This window comes from Silene latifolia, chromosome Y (genome assembly GCF_048544455.1).
Source record: "Silene latifolia isolate original U9 population chromosome Y, ASM4854445v1, whole genome shotgun sequence".
Classification (NCBI taxonomy): Eukaryota; Viridiplantae; Streptophyta; class Magnoliopsida; order Caryophyllales; family Caryophyllaceae; genus Silene; species Silene latifolia.
The window spans coordinates 76,351,203-76,378,975 of NC_133538.1; the positions used below are offsets into that span (position 1 = coordinate 76,351,203).

Genomic DNA, 27,773 nt, shown 5'->3' on the forward strand with positions numbered 1-27,773 from the left:
ATTTCTACTCCGGTACCTCTTTACCTTGTGGTCTCCGTTGCTCTCCCTTTACCCTCTGGCAAGTCAAACACCGAGTCACGAACTCCGCGACATCTTTCTTCATGCCGGGCCACCAAAACGTCTTCTTCAAGTCCTTATAGAGCGTGTCACCACCCGGATATACCAAATATGGAGTGCAATGAGCCTCCGTCATGATCAACTTCTTCAAGTCAACGTCAATAGGTGATACTGTTGTTTTGTAACAAAACTAAACCTAATTAAAACTAACAAAGAGGCTAGTGATAAGCAGGGTCGATCTCCACAGGGAGGCAAGATATCTGTTAAAGGTCCGTCTATTAGGGTCACAAAATGTGGGGGGGGGGGGGGGTTTGATTATTGATTACTAAACTAAATAAGGATTAAAGGAAAGCGAGATTAAACAAGAGTAATAAAGATACAAAATATGAATAAGGTGATCAAATAGAGAAAGCACGCCAGGATTTCGGTTCACCATGATAGTCTATCGACTCAGCTGCAAATAGCCTAGACAATCTACTGTGAGACGGATACAGGAAAGGTCCTTCCGGTCCACTTTCTATCCTAGGTTTCCAGTAACTTAACTTCCATCCTCGTCAGGGTAGTCTACTGTTCATAGTAGGTCTATTTAGTCCAATCTTCCGATCCAGGAGTAAATTTAACCATATTAAAGGTAACTTAGAAGCGTGCACTCAACTAAGTAGATATTACAGTTAAATTACCATGGGTACTGATTCTCACAAGTAAATTATCTAATCTATTTGCTACATCGTCACAATCCTACCATGGATTCCCTAATCCCGACATTAAAGAAATTAGCTACTCATATTACTAATGGCGTCAACAATAACAACAATGAATATACTAATTAGAGACATAATGAGATAGCAATAATTATGCATAAACTAAGATTAGGGCAGAAGTAATTAAAGGAGAAAAACAAAGATTAAAGCAAGAAATAATAAGATTAAGATTAACAAGAGAAGAAAGATTACAATCTCTAGCAATCCGGCGTAAAGAACAATCCACTAGCAAGCAAGAGATTAAGGAGAAGGTTCAACAGTAGAAAGTGTATGAAAGATTGATTAAGTGTTCAAGAGATGATAAAAGCGTACTAATGACCTAATTAGCGAAAGCTTAAATAGGAAAATAAATGGTTTTACGAAATAAAACTAATCACGGGTCACTAAGCCCGCATAATACCAAAAACCTCTCGATCGAGTGATATAAAACCACTCGATCGAGGTCTTCATCAGCTAATCCTCTCGATCGAGCCAAAATACCTCTCGATCGAGGACATGCAAAAATCAGCATTTCGATCGAGTAACTAAAAGTACTCGATCGACCTCTCGTGTCCTCTAAACCACTCGATCGAACTAAAAGACTTCTCGATCGAGTGATTTTCTTCATATCAGCCTCTCAAGTTGACTTTGACTGCTTCGTTGACAACCCTTCACGCACTCCAAGGCATAATTCCCGCTCTAACACTCTCATCTCCTCAATATGCATGCTAAATAGGACAAAAATAGTACGGTCTCACCACTTTCAGATTCATTTCTGCAATTCAGACAAAACAAACCAAAGTAGCCAATTCGGGGCATTTTGCAATACATAACGGTATAAAAATGCATAGAAATACGTGGAAAATAAGACTAAAAAGGCTATATAAAATGCATGTATCAAATCTCCCCAAACCGAACCTTTACTCGTCCTCGATTAACTAAATGCAAACTAATGGAACGGAAATGAAAACTCAGAGCTAGCTATAACTTGTCTACTTAAACCAATTTAATGCAATAGAAATCAACAGTCATAGCTATAGCAGTCAATACGCAAAGAGTTATAAGATGTCCATAAATAAAGCTGACCGATCGACTTTACAAGACCAACAAAATCGGACTCTCACGTGGTCATTCTTCTCTCATGAAGCAAAGGGTGAATTATATATGTATAAGAGAGAAAGAGAAACAGTCACTCACCTAAACTGCGACCTACATAACATGCATGCAACAAAAATGATAGACGATTCAAGTACTATACATACACTCCAACCAACAATGTCCGTCACAGCCGAGGGCTTACAAATAATATGGAAAAATGAGGCTCAGGTAAGAAAGGCAAAACAAATTATGGGAATGTGAAGGTAAAGCGTCAAGCTAGCTCCTAAACAAGACCATATAAAACCATCCGAATCTCAACTGACTGAAACTAAAGCACAAGTGCCCTTCATGGCACATATCTCACTAACCAAATACACTATCTCCTCAAAAATATATGAATAAGAACAGAGGAGTGAGACGGTCACAAAATTCCCTTTTTTAATACGGTCTCATTTTAGTTCCAAACAACTTTTTCAATCAATTTTTTACCTTTTTCTTTTCTTTCTTTCTTTTTCACGTGAATTCAACTCTTTTTTTCATTTTTTTTCTTTCACGTCTTTTTTTTCTCATTTTTCATCCTTTCTCCTTCCTCATTTTCCACCAACTCTAACAATAAAAACGGGCCAAACTCGCAACATGGATCACCATACCGCAATTGACACATTAAACTAGCTTGACTGGGCAGGCTTAGTTTTGGGTGTAGCTAATCGGTCAAAAAGGCTAAATTTGGCTTAAGTGGAGCTAAATGGGTGAAAAATATAAGAAAGGGAAATTTGCAAGCACCTCCCTGCATGTGACACCGACCACAAACCCGAATGTATGCAATTGACAAGAAATCGAATGTCATGAAAGTGAAAAAATGATAAACATGTTATGCAAGGAGTACTACTCTCAATTCCTATGTAAACCGGTCATGAATGTCACCAGTTATATGGCTCTAAATCTCAGAAATTTTAGATTAGGTTGCCAATTTATCAGGTCAAGTCTTCACGGTCAGCTTAATTTGAACAAAAACTCGTAGATATGCGTAAGACTCAGCTAATAACTATCAATAGAGTGCAAGGCTCAAGTAAAAAGGACAAGTTATAGTGCAATATCATCACGGAAATCAACCGTTCCGACTCAACCTATATTCAAAATGAAACGTGAATATTTTATTTATTTTTTGAAATTTTCTAATTTCTTTTGATTTTTATGATTTTTAAAATAAATGAAAACAATGCAAGCAGAAAATAGAAACGTGAATGCAAAAACAAATGCAAATGCAGACTCAAAGGATGCATTACCCTCCCCAAACCAAAACGGACAACACCCTCGTTGTCCTCCAGCATACACCAGTAGATATATACGGGGGAACGAGAAAATACAACCGATAAATGAATGAAAAACAATAAATAAAAAGGAGACAAAAAGAAATAAAAGAGCAAGAATATACATACAAAACACGAACTTCCCCAAAACAGCCTGAAAACTGGGGAAGTGAGTAGACCAGTAGCTACTCGTCAGCCTCATCCTCCACATCCTCCACCGTGAAGTCTGGGTCCACCTCCTGCTCTCTCCTCCTCGCCTCCTCAGCCTGAGTACGCGCCTCCTCCTCAGCTGTGCCCTCCTCCTCGTCACTGGCTGGCTCTGGGTACCCCTCAGCTGGGTACCGGTAGAAAGACGGGTGTGGCCAACCCTCAAGAACGGGACGTCGTCGCATCATGTGATACTCATATAGAGGGAACAAAGTAAGAGCTGTGTCCCGCTCCATACGAGCCTGCATGCTAAGAAGCTCAAGCAACAAACTGTCACGGCGCCCTTGGTCAAGGACCGCGTACGCCTCAAAGGGTGGAGGAGGTACAAAATTAGCCGGGTAAACCGGCTGTGTCTGGTCGGGTGCAGGAGTAGGAGTAGGAGTAGGAGTAGGAGTAGGGATCGGGGTAGGAATGGCCGTGGAAGTCTGGCCACCCGTAGAAGGTGTGGATCCCTCTCCGGTCTCCGGTCTCTTCTGCTTCTTAGAAGCGGACATGGTAGGAGGTGGAGCAAGCGGAAGGTGATACATGGGTAGTGGTGGAGGTATCCTGCCCCTAACAGTGGGCAGGGGAACGACACGAGGCAGAGTGGTGCAAGGCAAGGGTACAGACAAGGAACTGCAAATCTTCCATGTCTGATGGTCAGAAGTAAGCCAAGTCATCGACAACATAGCTGCCAGGTCAAGGTACCTATCAGTGTCTAGGTGCTGTAGGTCACGAGGAAAGGCGGGGAAGATAGAACGGGCAAGAAAAGTGGCTATGCCACCGCAAACAATGGTGCCCGTAGTCTTCTGCCCCACCGTGTGAAAGTACTGAGCAGTCAAGTAAGCAATGTTAAGCACAAAGGGTCCCTCACTGTCAATGTTCAGGTACCCATCAAGAATAGATAGCTCAATGTTGTTCACATTGTTAGGTTCTTTACAGCCAAAGATGGTCCCACCAATTAGATGCAAGAAGTAACGGGCCGGGGGAAGGTGGACATGCGTGAGCTTGCGCTCCTCGTAGGTAGTCTATGCCAAGGTCCTCCACAACTGGCGGATGACCTTCCTAGGGACGGCAGTGTCACTCGTAAAAGAAAGATATAACCCAGTACCAAACTCCTCTAAGGTCCAAGAAACAGTCCGGTTAAATAATCGGAAGGAAACACAAGCACAGGTCGGGTCAGTGGCGTAGGCGCCAGAAGAGAAGGTAAAGGGGCTGAAAAACTCGAGGGTCAGCTCCTTGAAGGTCAAGGCACTCATGTTAATCAGTCCCGTCATCCCCGCCCCTCTCAAAATCTCAAGTACAGGCTCGTAGATACCTAACTTATCAAGTGACCTACGACACAAAAATTTAGTGGACAGAAAATCACAGCTCTCTAAGGCAAAGAAACGTTGGCGATGTATAACATTAACGAAAATTACCTCAGGGTAGTCGGGGTGCGGGTCAAGTGAGTCGTCAACTCGGATAGTGACGGGGCCAGCAGCAGGCGTGACCCATCCGCGACCCCAGCCTCTAGTACCTGAAGAAGAAGCCCGTCCTCTGACAGAATGAGGTACTAAGGCCGCTCGGTAAGCAGCTGGTGACCACGCAGCAGGGGTGGTCACCGTACTGCATTAAGAAGGTGCAAACTTGACATCGGGTAGAAGCAGAGGCAAAGCTAGCAAAGCAGAGCTAGGCGAGATGGAGGCGAAACAAAGCTAGTCATGCGACAAAGGGCGAAACTTGCGACAACAGCAGAGTACCGTAACAACAGTAAAACAGGGGTAGTAAAGCAGATTACTAACATTGCGATGGACGGTGGTAGTAGCAGGGACCACCGTCTCAGTCAAGGACGGAACAACAGTCGAACTAGTCGATGGCAATGAGCTACTTTCCATCCTAATCAAGTGGGCAAAGGGGAACGATAATCAATTAATCCAATAAATCACGAATTGCCTAATTCAGTCGGAATTTTCGACTTTGAATGATAAACCCAAAACCCTAATTACCTCATATGGTCGAAATAAAGCCATCAAGCAACAAAGAGGTAAAGGGGGAACTTACTTGATGACGAAACCCACAAGAATAAGCAAGAAAATCGACTCAAATTGATGCAAATAGGCGGATTTTCGAATGAAAACCGCAAACCCTAATTGACCGCGACGAAGAGCAAATTATAAGGGAGAAGTAGAGGGCAAATGTCGATATGCTAGCAAGGATGAGTATGTGGCTGTTGGATTTAGCAATGGGGCAGAAATTATGGAGTATTTTGGGGTTAATTGTCGCAAAAAAGGAAGGTAAAATGAAGAATGAAAATAAAAGAATGAAAAATAAGAAGTTTAATAGTTACTTCCTGCGTGTGATTTTCAATTTCACTCGATCGAGTGATTTGAAATCACTCGATCGAGAAGTCTGGTCTTCATTTCACTCGATCGAGCATAATTCCACTCGATCGAGAACTCTTCAATTTTGCCAACTCGATCGAGCAGCTGAAACCTCTCGATCGAACAACTCCCTCGGACAATTCTCTTGATCGAGTACAAAAAGTACTCGATCGAGCTCTTTTCTCGTGTAATTCATCCCAATGCGACATTATCTCCCCAAACCTGCATAAAAATACGCAAAAATACATCCTGTCAATACCAAATCGCAAAATAACAGTCTATAGTCTTTCTAACTAAGCTAATATAGTCTAAAATCTAGCAGTTCTAAAAACGCAATAAAGAAGTTCGACGGAAGTTAAAAATTTTTACAATTTGTTACAACGGGGCATTCCCTGCTCAATTCCCAAAACATTTCAGTAGCCCAAAGGAGGGCTTCTGACTGGAGGAGGTCCCTTCCGCAACTTCGACCGTCCTCTTTGATCTCCATGAGCTTGAATTCGAACTAGTAGAGGGCGAATAGTTAACGTCCACGTATGCACGAACTTTCTTCGTCCCATTGTCTTTCCCATCATCTTTGACATTGGCATTCCCATTTTGATTGACCTTAATTGCACTTTGACCGTCGACAATTCCAGCATTTATTTCATCTGTACCTGTAGCAAGGAAAACAGAAGAATGTTTTTCCTTTTCGCTCTCAGTCTGAGGTGGAGGGGTTACAATAGCAGCACAAAATTCAACACTCTCAGCTGAAGTGTCTATTTCTGAGTCAGTAGAGGATAGGGCATTGCAAGGTTGAGCTTGCATGAGAGCCCTACGAGATTTAGATTGATGAAAAATCAATTCTTTATCTCCTACCTAAAACGTAAGTGTCTTACCCCCAACATCGATCACTGCTCGAGCAGTGAATAAAACTGGTCTCCCTAAAATAATAGGGGTGTGAGTGTCCTTGGGAATATCTACGAAGTCTACGGGAATAAAGAATCTCCCGATTTTGATAGGTATGTCCTCTATAACTCCTAACGACCGTGATATACTACGATCGGCCATCTGTACGGTAATGTTAGTGCAATTAAATTTAGTCAAACTAAGTCTCTTAGCGAGAGACAAAGGTAAGACGCTCACGCTAGCACCAAGATCGCATAGCGCATTATCAATCAAATGGGTACCTATATGACATGGAATTGAGAAACTACCCGGGTCTGAATGTTTAGGTGGCAACTTATTTTGAACTAGGGCAGTCCCTACCTCAGTTAAAGCTACCGTCTCATGATCGTTTATGTGCCTCTTACGCGACAAAAATTTCTTTCATAAATTTTAAGTAACAGGGTACCTGTGTCAGCAACTCGGCGAATGGAACGGTAACCTGTAAGCTTTTCAGGAGCTCGGCGAATTTGCCAAACTGTTGATTGGCTTTAATTCTATGTAATCGCCTTGGGAAGGGAACCGTAATAGGAATCTCGAGCCCTTTGTTTCTCTCTTCCAACGTTTCAGCAGGTTCAAGCTCTTTTTTCACTCGATCGAGTCTTTTTGCCTCTCAATCGAGTCTTTCCAGGTGATATTTCACTCGATCGAGCAATAACAGCCTCTCGATCGAGTTCCTCTATATGCACAGTGTTCGATCGAGGCATATTTTCACTCGATCGAACAATTCATTCAAAATTTTCACTCGATCGAGTGGTTTTCACCTCTCGATCGATCCTTTGATTATCCCGTTCACTCGATCGAGTAACATTTCCACTCGATCGAGTGCTTTCTTCAATAATTCTACTCGATCGGCCACCAGAAATCAGTCGATCGAGTATTTCTTTCGTGTGTGGCATATTTTCAGCAGTAGATGGCTGTTCATCCTCCATAATAACGTCTCCCGGGTTTGAAATGTCCTTATCAGTCGACAATTTTGGTCCTTCGTAGGAATGACCACTTCGCAAATTGATTAAATTAATCATCTCATGTGGATTCTTCTCGGATTGAGACGGCAAATGGCCCGGTTTTTGATGGATTGGCTCGCGGCCAATTGAGCAACTTGGGTTTCAAGTGACTTGATTGAAGCTTCCTTCTGTTGGTCACTCATCTGCCATTGCTTTGCCAATGACTGAAGCATTGACTTTAACTCAGCTAGCTCACCTACCCCACTTGAAGATGATGCTCCTTGGTTCGGTGGAGGAAAAGAAGGAGGTTTTTGGAAGCCTTGTTGAGCCTTGTGAGGAGGAACATATGGCTGCTGCTGCGGTGGAGGAGTAGGATTAAAAATATTTTGACTTGTCCATCTCAAATTGGGATGGACTGCCCCTTGATTGTTGTAATAAGAACCTCCTCCTGTTGGAATATGTGTCCTCAACAATAATACGTTCACACGTTTAAATCTCATGATAAGAATACATGAGGGAAAGTTATACTTTATTGTCAACTGATCCACATTTATCGGTAATGGTTGGCTGACTAGAGTTTGACATTACTGTGTCGTGACGGTGGTGATCAGTTGATCCCTTAAGGTCATACCTTTAGGGTAACACTCTCAATCGATAAATTAATTAATTGTATGATGATACGAGTTAATTAATCCTTTTATTTAGATGATGTTTTTATTGTTTATGAAACAATTATAATTAGAATGAATAATGTATTATAATTACAAGATGTTGTGAATTATAATTAAATGGTCCATTTTAAGTATATTAAGTCATATATTGATATTTATGTCATTGCAAGTGATTTATTTTATGTAATGATTTTAATATGTTAAAAATGCATTACATGAACATATGTCTAATAACATGTCACATATGTCACGTCTACAATTGACAAAATAACAAAGTTAAAATGGAACACCATTTTATAAATGGAGAACCGGTTTCTCTATATAGTGGGAGACAATATTGCTTTTGTCTTAAATTGTTTAAGACAACCTAATTATGATTAGGTTTAGGCATGCAAACCTATTTTTCCTTGTGAAGAACAATTTTTAGAAATAAGAAGCATGCATTGGCCTTGGGTAAACCAAGGTGCCGGCACCCCTCTCTCCCCCTTCACCTTATGAGAATTGGTTTCACAATTTTATTGATTCTAATCAAACATCTTATTTTTGGTTCTCTAACATGATTTTTGAGAGAGAAAGAAAAATAAAAAAATTATTCTAAAATACTAATATTAAGATCTAATTACTAGTAGTAGTAATAATTTATATTAGTAAAATTTAAAGGGACATCTACTAATTTCTAGTAATAAAATTAGTAAATGTATTGAGAGGGATTAACTTGGTACAATCCTTGGGGAGAGATTCTAAAATTGAATCTTGTTCATCCATAAGGAAAGCTCAAGAACTAGGTAAGGTAGGTGACCTTACTAGTGCCCATATTGCCGAAACATCAAATGTAAGGAACTTTTTCTTTACTCTTGTGGTTGTTTTGCATGCATAAGATCTTGAATTAATTTTATGACTTAAATAATTATTCACATATTCAATATGTAAATAAATGAGATTAATGAATCCCCACAAGTGGTATCAGAGCAAGAGTTGTTGCATGCAAAATCGGGTTTGTTTTTCCGAGTTAATTAGTTAACAAATAAAACTTGTTATTAAGGATTTATGAAGTAAATGCCACGAAAATTTTGCATAATAAACATTCTGGTCCTAAATTGATTTTTGGTCATTTTTGATGATTTATGGTATTTTATTGCTCTTTAATATGTTTTTGGTATTTTTATTACATTTTATTGATTAAAATGTCACTTAAATTACTAAAATTAGTTAAACTTCGATTCTGCCCATGAAATTTTTATATGATGTCACATGCTATATTTACACATTGTATTTAAATTTTCAAATGAAATAGTTTTATTATGCATGATTTATGATTTTTAGATGTAAAAATCACATAAATAGTGACTATTTTAGCCAAAAATAGCTAAAATAAATTTTAAGGCTTGAAATTTTTTTCTAATGTTGTATATATGATATGAACATCAGACCTAAAGTTTCATGTCAAATTTCGTTTAATTTGGATGGTTATTATTTTTTATGTGATATAAATTTGTCATTTCCAGGTTCTAGAAACTTGTTAAGAATTTTCAAAATTTTAATTTTGATTTATTGCATATTTTTATAATTAATTTGGAATTAATGGGTTAAAAGTTATGTTTTTTTTTTATGATTTATTTGTGAAATAAATTAAATAATCTAAAGACAAATTTTTATTAAAATTTTGGGATGTTGGGAATTTTCCAGGATATAAAAAATTATGATTTTATTTTTTTCGAATTTTTATGACTTTTTGGGAATATTTCCTTATTATTATGAATAATAGTGATTAAAGAGCAATTATATAATATCAAGTTGAATTATTGTCAAATGTTTAGTGAAGAATAAATTTTGAGTCCTAAGAAGGTTGGGGTAATTAACTTGGACATAGATTTGATTTATGTAATATTGTGTGATTTTAAAAGTTTAAGTGTCACACTAATCCATAAAACCGGAACGAATATACGATATTAGCTTAAATAAGGCAATTTGGCACATCACATGGCATGTTACATACATATTTTAATGCTGCATTTTATTTATGATTGTCATATTTTTGATATATATAATTTTTGAATTCTATAATTTTACTTAGTATGGCCTTAGTTTTTAATTGGTATTACCCGGAATGTATGGGAATATCGATTCGGTTGTAATTATTGTGATCTCGTATCACCATTTTTTAATTTAATAGATTTATTTTTATTACAAATATATAATAGGAAATTATGTAATTTTTAATTATTACTTGTAATTCCGGAGATCCTTGAAGACGGTGCCATTAGGAAAGGCGTTCCGACAAGACCGTGTTGCCTTGGAATGCGTGCCAAGTGAAGTTAAAGGGACCAATAGAGTTGGTTTTCGAATTTGTAATAGTTAATTAAATTTTCTTTTTAGGAAGGCCATACTAGGATTTTATGTTTTATGTTTAGCATTTATTTATATGTTTGCATGCATTCGCTAAATCGCCATAACTAAACATGCATTTTATTTAATCGACTCCTCGACCGTGTCAATTATAATTATCGTATTTCACCGCTTTAGTTCACTTAAAATGTGATAGATAATAAATTGACAAGACCTCTCACTAAATAATAATTGAGAATTAGCCTTACCAAATAGTAGAAACCATGAATCCCAATTTCATAAGGGAGTTAATCCGGCTTCACCGTAATACAAACCTTGTTACGTTGGGTAAGTGGGTAGTAAAATGTTATTACATCGAAATTTGGATTGAGCTCAACGGAAGTATTCGTGACCGTAGTCGCATGTGTTCCGGGCAAAAGATAAATATTAGAGTAATTTTATCGACCGAGAGTTCTAGAAGTATAATCGATTAAAGAGTTAATCCACCGAGTTATATTGATAAGGGATGAATCGGCTCACCGTGCCCGAGTTAATATGAATTTGGATCTCGGGATTATTTATAATAGTTGGGTGGAGGTCACTATATAAATGTTTAAAACTTGTTTAAAAATGTTTGCAAGTTTGATCAAATGACAAATGTTAATATTTCCTTTACCTCCATGTTTGTAGTTTATATATCGCAATGGATCCTACTAATACAACAACACCTATTACCATTGACTCTTGTCATAACTTATTTGATGATATTTACTCCAACAACAATTTCGATACTACTAGAGAGCTTCATTTTGGGATCGGTTCTGATGGAAACCTTAATTTCGTTGCTTCCTCTATTCCACCTACTATGACTAGATCTTTTGTGAATGTTTCTTGGGAAGACCATCTCTCAAAATCTATGGGATCCTTATCTTTGGAAGAAAGGGATATCAAAACTAGTGGGAGTCCTAGCAAACAAGTTCTTGCCACTAAAGGAAAATGGTTCAAAAGGAAGGGAAAGAAAGGTAGAAAATTTAACAATGGAAACAAGATGGCTAGTGGGACTACCAAAGGAGCCAAAGTTGATGATGAATGCCATTATTGTCATGGCATGTGACATTGGATGAGGAATTGGCCCATATATTTGGGAAATATTAGGGATGGACTTGTTATTCCACTCGGTATAATTCCTTCTGAAATTTATGTTATTGATGTAAATTTTACTTCCACCACAACATGGGTATTAGATACCGGTTGCAGTTCTCACCTTTGTAATCATTTACAGGGGCTAAGAAACGTGGAAAAGCTAAGCAAGGGCGATGTTGATCTCCGTCTTGGGAATGGAGCTAGGGTAGCGACTACATCCAAGGGAACTTATGTCTTCGTTTTAACAAATGGATTTGAGTTGTATTTGCATAATTGTTTTTATGTACCTTCTCTTTCTAAGAACATTATTTTAATTGCTATGTTAGACATAGAGGGTTTTAATTTTGCCATTAAAAACATAATTGTTGTATTATTTCAAGAAATGACTTGGTCATAGGCCGAGGCTCTTCTATTAATGGCATTTATGTTCTAGAAACTTCTAATCCAAGTAAAGACATCTATAACATACAATCGAAGAAACTCAAATCAAGTGATCCAAATGAATCATACATTTGGCATTGTCGAATGGGTCATATCAACGAGAATCGCATCAAAAGATTAGTTTCCACTAATGTTATTAAACCATTTAATTTTCAATCATATGGTATATGCGAATCTTGCCTCCTAGGAAAAATGACTCGTAATCCTTTTAGTGGTAAAGGGACTCTAGCTAGTGAACTATTGGGACTTGTAAATACCGATGTATGTGGACAAATGACTATCACCGCTAGGGGAAATTATGATTACTTCATAACCTTCACCGATGATTTAAGTAGATATCGGTATATCTACTTAATGAAGTATAAGAGTGAAGCTTTTGAGAAATTTAAAGAATTTCAAAATGAAGTAGAAAACCAATTGAAATAAAGGATAAAGGTACTAAGATCCGATCGTGGTGGAGACTATCTTAGTAATGAATTTGATTCACACTTGAAAGGTTGTGGCATCGTGTCATAACTCACTCCACCCGGTACACCACAACTTAATGGTGTTGCCGAAAGAAGAAATCGAACCCTACTAGATATGGTTCGATCTATGATGAGTCAAACTGAGTTACCCGACTCGTTTTGGGGATTTGCAATCCAAACCGCAATCAAATCATTGAATAATAGTCCAACAAAGGCAACCAAAAAGACTCCATATGAGATGTGGAAAGGAAGTGTTCCTAATTTATCCTATATGAAGATTTGGGGATGTAACGCTTACGTCAAGGCAAAGACCAACAACAAGCTTGCCCCACGATCCGAAAAATGCATCTTTGTAGGTTGCCCCATTACCTCCCGAGGATATTACTTCTACAAACCTCAAGAAAACAAAGTGTTTGTGTCTAGTGAGGCTGTCTTCTTAGAAAGTGAGTTTATTTCTAAGAGACAGAGTGGGAGAAATTTTGAACTTGATGAAGTTCAAGAGCCACAAACCGAAATAGAGACGCATGAAGACGTTCCTTCGTCGTCTAATTCTGTTATCATTCCTCAACCGAGGAGGTCGGGTCGAGTTTCTCGACATCCTGATAGATATGCTGGACTTATCCAAGAGGATGTGAGTTTTGATGTGTTACTTCTTGAAAGTGACGAACCCGCCACCTACAAAGCTGCAATCTCTAGTCCAAATTCAGCTTTATGTCTTGAAGCCATGAGATCCGAAATGAGTTCTATGCATGAAAATCAAGTTTGGAACTTAGTGGATTTGTTTGAAGGGGCAAGACCTCTTCAGTGCAAATGGATCTTCAAAGTAAAGAATGACATAGAAGGACATGATGATGTCTACAAGGCTAGGCTAGTGGCAAATGGTTTTACTCAAGTTCATGGTCTTCACTATGACGAAACCTTTGCCCCCGTGGCTATGCTAAGATCAATTCGGATTCTGTTATCGATCACCGCATTTTATGACTATGAAATATGGCAAATGGATGTCAAGACCGCTTTTCTAAATGGGCATTTAGAAGTGGAAATGCACATGGTACAACCCGAAGGTTTTGTGGATCCTAAAAATCCTAACAAAGTATGCAAGCTTAAGAGATCCATTTATGGTCTTAAGTAAGTATCAAGAAGTTGGAACCATCGATTTAATCATGTCATAAAAGAAAATGGTTTTACTCGTAGTATTGAGGAACCATGTTTATACATGAAGTTCAGTGGGAGCAATGTTGTGTTCCTAATATTGTATGTGGATGACATACTACTTATTGGAAATGACATTCCTATGTTGTCTTCCGTCAAGGAGTGGCTAGGAAATCATTTCCAAATGAAGGATTTAGGAGAAGAACAACGCATATTAGGTATCCGGATCTATAGAGATAGACCCAAAACGATATTGCCATTAAGTCAAGAATCTTATATTGACAAGATTCTTCGACGCTTTAACATGGACCAGTCTAAGAGAGGCTTGATTCCTATGGGAAGTGGGATAATTTTGATCAAGTCTTAATCACCTTCCGAACCCGATGATGTTAAACGCATGAAATTGATTCCCTATGCTTCCGCTGTTGGATCAATCATGTATGCCATGATATGCACTCGTCGAGATGTCTCATATGCTTTAAGCATGGCAAGTAGATATCAAGAGAATCCAGGTGAGAGTCACTTGATAGCTGTTAAGAATATCCTCAAGTACTTGCGAAGGACTAAGGATTCTATCTTAGTGTTTGGAGGAGACTCCGAGCTATGTGTTAAGGGTTACACAGACTCGAGCTTTCAAACAGACAGAGATGACATGAAATCATAAGGTGGATTTGTGTATATGCTCAATGGTGGTGCCGTCAGCTGGAGAACCTTCAAGGAAGCTGTGATTGCGGATTCTACTACGGAGGCTTATTACGTTGCAGCATCAGAAGCTGCCAAGGAAGCTCTATGGATTAGGCAATCCGTAGAAGGGCTAAAAGTAGTTCCTACCGCCAAGGATCCCATTACTCTCTATTGTGACAAAAATGGAACTATCTTCCAAGCTAGAGAGCCAAAGTCTAGTAATAAATCTAGACATGTACTCAGAAAATTTCATATTATTAGAGATTTTATTGAAAGAAAGGAAATTGCGATTTGTAAGGTTGGGACGGATGATAACATAGCTGATCCGCTCACCAAGCCTTTATCGCAGGCTAAACATGATGGACATGTTGTATCCATGGGGCTTAAACGCATGCCCAGTTTGTACTAGACTATTTGATATGAAATAAAATGTTGTTTTATTTGCTCTTATAGAATAATCGCATTTGTCTTTTAAATTTAATTTTCATTACTTTGTCATATCCAAATGGGTTGTTGAGACAATCTTGAACCCCATTAAAGTGAACTATATTGACATAGTAAACGCCCATAGTTACTTACATGAGGTGACATCTCGAAGTAACTAGAGTGTGATGCGGTCGATGGCAAGTTCAAGTGCCATAGAGTTATAAGAGATGACTAGTCAATCACATAGGCAGACTGTGAGGGACACTCTGTCGGGCTTATGACCGCTTATAGAGTACTGGCATTTTTTATAGCCTGGTCGTGGCGAGAGCTACTATAGTATTCTTATGAGTCGATTCTTTGACTAATGACTGTTCGCCTAAGATGGCACAGTTTTAGAGTGACTTTGATTTATGTTCGGCGACCTTCGTAATTGGGGTCTTGTGGGCATGTTTTGGGTCATGATGAGCTGTGGCTAATCAAAGGGAAGAGTGCAATAGTAATTGTCCATCCCCGTCAGGGTTTTATTATATCTCAAGGGCACTCGAGGAGCAATGAACTGGAAATGCGTGGCCACGCTCGGAAGGTATATATGGTAGATAATTCCGGTCAGACAGTTATTCTCTAGATCAAGAAAACCACTCATGATATGATCAAATGCACGTACGATCTGCAAGACACCTTTCATTGAGTGAGATATAGTAATAGGACAAGAGAATTCGTGACGCACACTTGTCTTAGACAAGTGGGAGATTGTTGGAGTATGTGTCCTCGACAATAATGCGTTCACGCGATTAAATCTCATGATAAGAATACATGAGAGAAAGTTATACTTTATTGTCAACAGATCCACATTTATCGGTAAAGGTTGGCTGACTAGAGTTTGACATTACTGTCGTGTGACGGTGGTGATCATTTGATCCCTTAAGGTCATACCTTTAGGGTAACAATCTCAATTGATAAATTAATTAATTGTATGATGATACGACTTAATTAATCCTTTTATTTAGATGATGTTTTTATTGTTTATGAAACAATTATAATTAGAATGAATGTATTATAATTACAAGATGTTGTGAATTATAATTAAATGGTCCATTTTAAGTATATTAAGTCATATATTGTTATTTATGTCATTGCAAGTGATTTATTTTATGTAATAATTTTAATATGTTAAAAATGCATTACATGAACATATGTCTAATAACATGTCACATATGTCACGTCTACAATTGACAAAATAACAAAGTTAAAATGGAACACCATTTTATAAATGGAGAACCGGTTTCTCCATATAGTGGGAGACAATATTGCTTTTGTCTTAAATTGTTTAAGACAACCTAATTATGATTAGGTTTAGGTATGCAAACCTATTTTTCCTTGTGAAGAACAATTTGTAGAAATGAGAAGCATGCATTGGCCTTGGGTAAACCAAGGTGCCGGCACCCCTCTGTCCCCCTTCACCTTATGAGAATTGTTTTCACAATTTTATTGATTCTAATCAAACATCTTATTTTTGGTTCTCTAACATGATTTTTGAGAGAGAAAGAAAAATAAAAACATCATTCTAAAATACTAATATTAAGATCTAATTACTAGTAGTAGTAATAATTTATATTAGTAAAATTTAAAGGGACATCTACTAATTTCTAGTAATAAAATTAGTAAATGTATTGAGAGGGATTACCTTGGTACAATCCTTGGGGAGAGATTCTACAATTTAATCTTGTTTATCCATAAGTAAATCTCAAGAACTAGGTAAGGTAAGTGATCTTACTAGTGCCCATATTGCCGAAACATCAAATGTAAGGAACTTTTTCTTTACTCTTGTGGTTGTTTTGCATGCATAAGATCTTGAATTAATTTTATGACTAAATTAATTATTCACATATTCAATATGTAAATAAATGAGATTAATGAGTCCCCACACCTCCTTGCCTATATTGCTGAAAGGCAAGGACTTGTTCTTTCTCAGTAAGACAGTCACTAGCAGTATGACCGTCATCGCTTCCACACCTCTCACAAGTGACAGTTTCCTATCTAGTCAACAGATGAACCGTCTGTTGATCTCCAGCAGATTGCAGCTCCAATCTATCAAACCGAGCATTCATGGCTTCCAGCTAAGCCACGACTGCCTTATAAACCGAATGGATCGTTCGAATACCGTCCCGTGGGTTCCCATATTCAGCACAATGGGTCGCCATCTCCTCAATAATGCCCCATCTCTTATCATCATCAATGTTCTTTTGAATTCTCTCGTTGGATGAGGCGTCAATCATAGCTATGTGGTCATCGTACAACCCATTGTAGAACTGGTTGCACAAAAACCACTGATCAAAACCATGGTGAGGAAGAGACCTCACCAACTTCTTGAATTAGCACCAAGCTTCATAGAAAGTCTCATTAGGTGCCTGCTTGAAACTAGTAATCTTACCCCTAAGCTGATTAGTGCGTTGTGGAGGGAAGTATCTTTTGTAGAAGGCAAGTGCGAGAGTCTCCCAGTTGTTGATACCAGCAACAGTCCGGACAAGATCAGTCAGCCACTCACGGGCTGAGTCAGTCAGAGAAAAAAGAAAAAGCACTTCCTTTATCTTGTCTTGTGTTACTCCCTTAGTGGCGGGAATAGTAGAGCAATAGTCAGTAAAGACTTCCATTTGCTTTCGCGGATCTTCACCCGCCACGCCTCGGTACAGATTCCTTTCCAACAGATTTATGTAAGACGGACGGATATCGAAAGTGTTACCGTCATCAGTCGTGAGATTGAAACCTTTAGGAATCGATGATGCTTTGGGCTCCGAGTGACTTGCAATGTTAGGCATCTTTACTGGCTTGTCGGCAGAAATGAGGTTGTCTTCTTCAAAAGACGGTTCTTCTGCAAATAAGAAGTGTTGTAGCTCGGGTTCAAAAGTACTCAAGTCTTCCTTTCGAATTCCTCTTTGCAGACGGAGTCTATGCCGAAACAGTCTTTTTGGCTCAGGATTAGCTGGAACTAAATCCGACATGTTTGACCTGGGCATACACAACACTGAAAGAAATAAGTGAGAACTGCCTCAAGAAATAGAAATTCCCTGAGACGGATAAAAATAAACGAAAACAAAAACAGATAGGGCTATTGCCTCCCCGGAAACGGCGCCAAAATTTGATATTGTCGTTTTGTACCAAAAATAAACCTAATTAAAACTAACAAAGAAGCTAGTGATAAGCAGGGTCGATCTCCACAGGGAGGCAAGATATTTGTTAAAGGTCCGTCTATTAGGGTCACGAAATGGGGGGTTTGATTATTGATTTCTAAACTAAATAAGGATTAAAGGAAAGAGAGATTAAACAAGAGTAATAAAGATAGAAAATATGAATAAGGTGATCAAATAGAGAAAGCATGCCAGGATTTCGGTTCACCATGGTAGTCTATCGACTCAGCTACAAATAGCCTAGACAATCTACTGTGTGACAGATACAGGAAAGGTCCTTCCAGTCCACTTTCTATCCTAGGTTTCCACTAACTTAACTTTCGTCCTCGTCAGGGTAGTCTACTATTCATAGCAGGTCTATTTAGTCCAATCTTCCGATCCAGGAGTAAATTTAACCAGATTAAAGGTAACTTAGAAGCTTACACTCAACTAAGTAGATATTACAGTTAAATTGCCATGGGTACTGATTCTCACAAGTAAATTATCTAATCTATTTGCTACATCGTCACAATCCTACCATGGATTCCATAATCCCGACATTAAAGAAATTAGCTACTCATATTACTAATGGCGTCAACAATAACAACAATGAATATACTAATTAGAGATATAATGAGATAGCAATAATTATGCATAAACTAAGATTAGGGCAGAAGTAATTAAAGGAGAAAAACAAAGATTAAAGCAAGAAATAATAAGATTAAGATTAATAAGAGAAGAAAGATTACAATCTCTAGCAATCCGGCGTAAAGAACAATCCACTAGCAAGCAAGAGATTAAGGAGAAGGTTCAACAGTAGAAAGTGTATGAAAGAGAGATTAAGTGTTCAAGAGATGATGAAAGCGTACTAATGACCTAATTAGCGAAAGCTTAAATAGGAAAATAAAAGGTTTTACGAAATAAAACTAATCACGGGTCACTAAGCCCGCATAATACCAAAAACCTCTCGATCGAGTGATATAAAACCACTCGATCGAGGTCTTCATCAGCTAATCCTCTCGATCGAGCCAAAATACCTCTCGATTGAGGACATCCAAAAATAAACATTTCGATCGAGTAACTAAGAGTACTCAATCGACCTCTCGTGTCCTCCAAACCACTCGATCGAACCAAAAGACTTCTCGATCGAGTGCTTTTCTTCATATCAGCATCTCAAGTTGACTTTGACTGCTTCGTTGACCACCCTTCATGCACTCCAAGGCATAATTCTCGCTCTAACACTCTCTTCTCCTCAATATGCATGCTAAATAGGACGAAAAGAGTACGGTTTCACCACTTTCAGGTTCATTTCTGCAATTCAGACAAAACAAACCAAAGTAGCCAATTCGGGGCATTTTGCAATACATAACGGTATAAAAATGGATAGAAATACGTGCAAAATAAGACTAAAAAGGCTATATAAAATGCACGTATCAATAGGAATACACCACCTCCCATCGAAGTGAACACTCATATCTGTATAGATAGAAAATCTCGAAACTGTACCATCGCCTATCCTTGTCTTCCACTCCTGAATCTTGTGATCAATTTCCAGCATCCTTTTTATGTCATCATAAAGTCAGGGTCGATAGTCAAATCACCGATGGCATCTCCTTTACGAATCATATGAATCCCCATCTTAGTCATCTCATCCCTCAGTTTCATCAGTGACATGGCAGTGCATAGCGAATGCACACTCATCCTACTCAAATCATCTACAACCACATTTACATTCCCCTCATGATAGATGATCTCTATATCACAGTCCCCAATTCATGTGACTCGTATTTACGCACATTTAGTTCCCTAACTAGCCTATTTCCTATGCTTTCTTGCATGCATTAGGGTCGTTTATTATCTTTAGCTTCCTACTTTGCATATTCTATGAGGTTTTGTGTCCTTGGTAGGAGAGGAATGCTAACCTTGCTTATATGGAGCAAAACGAAGCTAAATGGATCGCATCTAACAACCAAGCAACAAAGAGGAGACCAATACTAAAGGCCTAAGTCAATAAAACAAGTATATGGGCAATGATGAAGGACCCCCACGGCTCCTCAATGATCCCCACGGATCATGAGGCAGCCAAATGAAGAAGAAGCAAAGCTGCCCTTTGAGACAGGCGTCCCAGAAGCAGTTCGGGCGTCCCAAAGTGCAGGACGGGCATCCCCAAGACTCAGCCCAGACATCTCCAAGGCAGGACGAGCGTCCTTTGATGCAGCATGAGAGGGTAACAGCAGCAGGTCATGCGTCTCCAAGCAGGACTTGCAAGGCACTAATCTTCTTTTAAGGGGCTTAATCGTCATTTAAGCCCTTAGTTACCTTAATACTTGTACTTAGCATAAATACCCCTTTTTAATAGAATTAGACACACTACATTAGAGATTAATTAGGAATCAATTAGCTTAATTACACATTAATCCTACTTGGGTATTGAAGATTATTGGGTTATTATTGGAGAATTGACAACTCTTCATCAATCAATCAAGTTTCTTTTATTATTCTTTGCTTTCTATTTGATCACCCTAAGTTGGTACTAATAGTAAATAAAGATATCGTATATATTTATGTCGTTTATATTGTTGATATGGTCAATGTATTCACACTGTATTAGGTAGTATATATTTTAAACAAACACTCTTGAATGATTACGGAATACGATTACTTTCATGGTATCAGTAGTTTAGGTAAAAAAACCTTAAAACTCAGCCGCCACCTTCCTCCCATCTCCCACGGTAATGGCCAAGGACACCGACGTTTCTTCCACCGGTGATGGGGCCACTGGTAAGCCCACTCTCCACCTGATCTATTCCGTCACACATATCTTGAACAAAATTCGTATGCTTGATGGAGTAAAAGTCAATTACTCTGCTTGGGTGAAATTTTTCACCCTCCATTATCGAGGATACAAGGTGCTCCACCACATCAATGGTACCAAGCCCCCGTCGAGACCGACCCTGCATATGCCTCATGGTGCAAAATTGACGCCCATGTGCTCCAATGGATCTACGGATCCATCTCCGACCATCTCTTCTCTGTATTCTTGAGACTGACTCCACGGCCCACGAGGCGTGGTTGCGACTCAAGAACATTTTCACAATAATAAAGGCTCTCTTGCGGCGGCCCTTTAACACGAGTTCACCCATATGTTCCTCGAGAAAGCGTCGTCTCTTGACAACTATTGTCAGCGTCTCAAACACATCGCTACCCAACTCAATGATGTCGGTAGCATTGTCGATGACCAAATATTGGTGCTGCAATTAGACCGTGGTTTATCCTCGGAGTATGATGTTGTTGGGGCCTTCATTAATCAGCAACTTCCTACCTTTGAAACCGCAAGGAGTATGCTTCAATTATAGGAGCAACGCAAATCGGCGCGGTCAGAGTCCTCACCTACTTCTCTTTCCGCTCCTGCCACCGTGGACCCCGTCGAGCCCATAGGTAATTCCTCTATTTCTTCTCGCGGTGGAAATAACTGGAACAATAAGAAGAAGAATTATTCCAAGCAGAAGGGCGGTAGAACTGGTGGTTGGCGTAATTCAGAGAAAGGGGGTGACAATTCTAGTAATTCTGGTGTCAACACAGCCTCCTCCTCCACTCCGGAAACCATCACTGTACCGGTCTGGCCACCTTCGCTGTGGTCTACTCTCTGGGGTGTTCCGCCATGCCCTTACCCTACTCAACTAGGATGGGTCTCCCCCTGGCAGCCGCAGCAAACACGACCTCCTGCCACGACGCAACCGCGTTTTCCTATCCCTACTCCAACCTACGGACAAACTTATGTTGCCGCTCCGATGCCGGGCTTCGAACCCTGCAATCTGGGTTATGCTTTCCAGACTATGACATTGTATCCTCCTGAGAATGCTCAGTGGGTAATGGACACAGGCGCCTTATGTCATCTCACACCCGAGTCAGGTACTCTAAATCCTCCCTTTAATTTGAGTCGTATTCGGTCTATTTATGTTGGTAACGGCAAGTCCATTCCCGTTCTTAGATCAGGTCACGCCACCCTAACCCTCCCTGACCGAAAATTGTCCCTAAAAAATGTCCTTTACTCCCCACATATTATTAAAAACCTAATTTCCATTCGTCAATTCACAAAGGATAATAATGTGACTGTTGAGTTTAACCCCATGGTTTCTCTGTGAAGGATATTCGGACTGGGACAACGATAATGAGGAGCAATAGTACCGGTACTCTTTACCCCGTGTCAGCCACATCATCAAAAGCGCCGCCTATCACCGTCCTTGCCGAGTCAACCCATGATCTATGACACCCTCGTCTAGGTCATCCTGGTTTTAATATCATTAATTTTCTCAATTTTCAGAAATTTATTGCTTGTAATAAGGATCGTCGCTCCAAACTTTGTCATTCGTGCCAGGTCAGAAAACACAAACGTCTTCCTATCAATGATTCAAATTCTATGTTGGTTTCTCATTTTGATATTGTGCATTGTGATTTGTGGACTTCCACTCTCCTTAGCAAAAGTGGATTTAAAAACTATATGGTTCTAATCGAAAACTACAATCAATATGTCTGGGTTTATCCACTAAAATTCAAGTCCGAGGCGTTCCCTAAATTTTTACAATTTCGTGCCTTAGTTCGCACACAATTTTCCAAAGAAATAAAAAGTTTTCAGTGTGACATGGGCCACGAATTTGACAATTCCACGTTCCACACACTTGCTCAACATCACGGCATCACCCTTCGCTTCTCCTGTCCACACACATCCCCTCAAAATGGCAAAGCGGAACGTATGATACGTCGCTTAAATAAAATAGTGCTCACACTTTTACTTCATGCTTCTCTTCCCCCCACTTTTTGGCTTGATGCTGGTCGGGATATTTTTACTAAATCTTTCGGTTACTTGTCGTTAGGAGCACCTAGACCAAAACACAATTTATAACTTCACAAACAACTCTACAATTAGTAAAGAGGCAAGTAAAGGTCGGATCCCAAGGGACGGGAATTGAGATGAGATTTCTATTGCAACTAGTGGTGTCTTAGGGGTGTCACAATTGAGGTTTGATGTAGAAGATCACTAAACTAAATAGCAATGAAAGTAAACAAGCAAGATGAATTAAAAGGAATGTAAACAATTGATAAAAAGCACTAGGGTGTCATGGGGTCATAGGGGATTCATGGGAATTGATCATACGAACATGTTCTCAAATTATAAGCAAGCAATTATTGTTGTGATGGATCGAGTTGGTTTATATCTTACAATCCTAGGAAAGTTTGGGTCCCGAAGCCGAATCGATTAGATTGTACAACACCTACAAGTCGACTGAGTCTTCCCTACTCAACAACATGCATGGTCTAATGAGACTCAAGTTGGTTTATGTCTTACAAGTCTCATTGAAAAGATAGGTGATGGGTAAAAAATGCAAGGATTCATAGGCTCACATTTCATCAAATATAACATGTGCATGAGTTGAGATCACAACAAGCAAGCAAATAAACTATGAAAGCATATAAATTTAAGCATGAATCATTCCCCATGTTGGTTTCCCCTAATTACCCATTAACCCTAGCTAAGGAACTACTCACTCATTATCATGTTGAACATGCTAGCAAGGTTGTTAATCATACCAACAAAGTGAAACATGATGAATAAATGAAAGTGATTAACAATAATTAAAGAGGGATTAAGAGAATTATACCTACTAATGATTCCAATAATAAACCAAAGAATAAAAGAAGTACTTGATGCTTGATTGAGAGGTTGTCAATCTCCCAATAATAACCCAAATAATCTTCAATTACCCAAAATAAAGGATGAACAAGAGAGAGATTAAGGAAATAAAACTTGTATTAAAACTTGATTAATTGTTCATTACAAGATTAAAGAGAGATTTGATTGATATTAACTACACTAAAGATTGCTAAGAAGAACATGCTCTTCTAATTAGACTAATGGGGTATTTATAGTGGGGATTAGGTGGATGAATTAGGGTTAACTAAGGGCTTAAATGACGATTAAGTCCCTACTTAAGAAAACGCCGGTCTTTTTGGAAAGACTCCGGTCTCTAGGGAGACTCCGGTCTCTAGAAAAAGATGAGCATCCTTCCTTGAAGCTTGAAGAAGACGAAATGGGTTTGCCTGAGAATCCGGGCGTCTTTAGCACAGGACGGGGGGATTTGGTGGTCTCTGCCCGGGCGTCTTGGAGTGAAGGCGGGCGTCTTCTGGGTCTTTTGCATGGGCGTCTTGGGGTGAAGATGCACGGATTGTGGTGGTGGAGACAGGCGTCTTCTGGGGAAGACGCACGGATTGATGTTGTAACACCCCCTCATACCAAGGTGCCTTACCAGGACCACCCTACCATGAAAGTGCGTTACCATCTCGGTTTCCCGAGGTTAGTATATACCAAAGCGTTTGAATTGAGCATCATTATTAAAGTAATGTAAAATGCAAAGTTTAAAATATCCAAAACCGAATACTGTCTAATGAAATACAACCTCAAAGTCTTAACAATAAAAGAAAACTCGCTAAGACTCAGACGGTGATGCTATGACTCGTGGTGGCAAATCTCCCAAGATAATCCCCAAGCTCTCACTAGCAAAACTGTCAAGCCCGCTCACCATCCCCGAATGGATCACCGCATTTCCACAAACAACAACGGGTCGATTATGCAACAAACAAGACAAACAAATCCAATACTCGTCTGATCATCATCAACTCCCAATCACCCAAGCTCACATAGTAACCGACTACACACTAAAGTGTGTAGCCATGCCAGATTACCCATCGCAACAGGTAATCCTCGCCGCCAGTGGGTGACCGCAGCCGATCCCACCTAGTCCAGCTCCTCAACGAGCGACAACGATCCCTGTCCCTTAATGTGCACATCCCCTCCCGTGGCGGGTTCCACGGAGGGCGAACTAGGGTGTGAAGCCACTCCCGCAAGTGACTCCACCACAATCACCATCACATGACATTACTGTCATCTCAATCCCCTCACACCAACACTGTCACAACAATCTCCATACTACGATGATCAACAGACAACGATAATTACAACAACATGTCATGTAAAGCACAAGAACCGAGTAGGAAACCCTACCTTAGCAATCACAAAGCAGATGCAACACGGACAATCAAAAAGGCTCCTCTACGAAGTCTTCTCCTATACAATGATCATACAACACAATTACACTTTGTACAATTCCCAACATCCCCTTCCCATATAAATGTACAAGAACTCAAACAGATGCAATAATTACAAAGATAGAACTTACCAACAGTGCAACAAGAACTTATACGCAAGAATCACCGCAATTATCCACACAAAGATGCTACGAAATGCTCAATGGAAGGATTAGGGAATGATTTGGGTATGATTAGGGTAACGTAGAAATGATAATGTCAGAAAAATGATATTAGAAACTGACGCGGAAATATAAAATACCCTAATCACTCCTTAATCAAACCGTCGAAATATAACTTCGCCAAACCGGACACTCGGTCGAGTAAGTGCATACTCGGCCGAGTGTCCAATACTCGGTCGAGTATTCACTATACTCGGCCGAGTATTCCTCGGCAGAACCAAAATAACACGCACTCAGAGCACTACTCGGCCGAGTAGGCTCTACTTGGTCGAGTAGGCTCCAAAGAAAATCCGTAGTGTTACAATCTTTCCCCCTAAAAAGAACTTCGTCTCGAAGTTCACACTCTGCTACAAGCAAGCACAACACCACGACACAAGACTCTAACAATCACATGCGACAACTCAAAGGAACTATACAAGCATCACAACAAGTTACCCCAAACGCATCTCCCGACTCGAACCAAACAAAGCAAAAGAAACAACAAAACACCATCGCGACCATCTCCTACCCCCCTAAAAAGACAACGGTTATGTCCCCGTAACCAAACATACCTGATAAAAAAGGTTAGGAAAACGGTCTCGCATAGCTTCCTCGGGTTCCCATGTGGCTTCCTCCACATTATGATTAGACCAAAGGACCTTGAGTAAGACCGTCTCACCATTCCGGGTCTTACGAACCTTGCGATCAAGAATCTCCTTAGGAATCTCGGCATAGGACAAGGATTCATCAAGTTCGATGTTCTCCATCTCGAGGATGTGCGACGGATCACTCACATATTTCCGAAGTTGAGACACATGAAAAACATTGTGCACTCTATCCAAAGCTGGTGGTAAAGCTAACCTGTAGGCTACCTCGCCAACACGGTCCAGAATTTCATAAGGACCTATAAACTTTTGGCTTAGCTTACCCTTTTTCCCAAACCTCATAACACCTCGCATATGTGACACTTTCAAAAGCACCTTGTCACCTACCGCGAACTCAATGTCCTCGGTGTAAGTCGGCGTAGCTCTTCTGACGATCTTGAGCTTGCTCTCATCTTTTGGCGAATCAACTGGATTTGCTCAACCATATCTTGAACCAATTGTGGCCCTAAAACCACTGTCTCGGAACTATCATCCCAACAAACTGGACTTCGGCATTTCCGGCCATACAAAGCTTCAAAAGGTGCCATCCCAATGCTTGTATGATAACTATTATTGTATGAAAACTCGATCAAATCAAGTCTGTCTTCCCAACTGCCTCCAAAGTCCATAACACATGCCCTTAGCATGTCTTCTAAGGTCTTGATGGTCCGTTAAATCCGACCATCGGTTGCGGATGAAAAGTCAGTACTCATCTTCAGCGTTGTACCCATCAACTCTTGTAGTTCTTGCCAAAACTTTGATATGAACCTCGCATCACGATCGAAACAATATCTTTGAATACCATGTAACCGAACCACATGCTTTCTCAGAACCCAATGCCACCGCATCTTAGACCAAGTATCCTTCATGGGGACGAAATGGGCTGATTTGGTTAACCGATCCACAATCACCCAAATCATGTTGTTACCTTGTTGTGACCTAGGTAACCCCACAATAAAGTCCATGGAGATCGACTCCCACTTCCACTCGGGCACTCGTCGAGACCGAATCTTACCTTGAGGTCTCCTTTGTTCACCTTTGACCCTTTGGCAGGTCAAACATCTAGCCACAAACTCAGCTACATCTCTCTTTATGTTCGGCCACCAAAAGTCTTCTTAAGGTCTCTCAAAAGCTTGTCACCACCCGGTGAATCGAATAAGGAGTGCAATGAGCCTCGTGACAAGATCATTCTCCTTAACTCGCATCGTCGGAACACACCATCTCCCATCAAAACGAACACTCCCATCTGGATGTATAGAGAACCTGGAAGCCGCTCCACTCTCTACCTTTGACTTCCACTCCTGGATCTTAGGATCAAGCTCTTGCTTACTTTTGATGTTTTCATACAACTCCGGCTCGATCGTCAAATCCCCGATGGTATTCCCCTCTCGAATCATAAAGATCCCCAATCTAGACATCTCATCTCTCAACTTCAAAAGGACATAGATGTACATAGCGAATGAACGCTCTTCCTACTCAAAGCATCCGCGACAACATTAGCTTTACCCTCGTGATAGATGATCTCCATATCATAATCTCCAATCGCTCCATCCACCGCCTCTCGTCGCATGTTAAGCTCCTTCGAGTGTAGATATACTTTAGACTCTTATGATCGAGAAACACCTTAAAAGTTGCGCCATAAAGGTAGTGCCTCCAAATCTTAAGAGCGAACACAATCGCACCTACTCCAAATCATGAGTAGGGTAGTTCTCCTCATATTGCTTCAGTTG

The 27,773-nt window shown here is 39.8% G+C and overlaps 1 non-coding gene across 1 annotated transcript; it reads left to right on the top strand.

Moving 5' to 3' along the window:
• The first annotated feature begins 17,265 nt into the window (after positions 1–17,265).
• Positions 17,266–17,371, top strand: LOC141636312 (small nucleolar RNA R71). Its single transcript, XR_012540933.1, has one exon. It is a non-coding gene; the product is annotated as a small nucleolar RNA R71 (small nucleolar RNA).
• Positions 17,372–27,773: the final 10,402 nt, after the last annotated feature.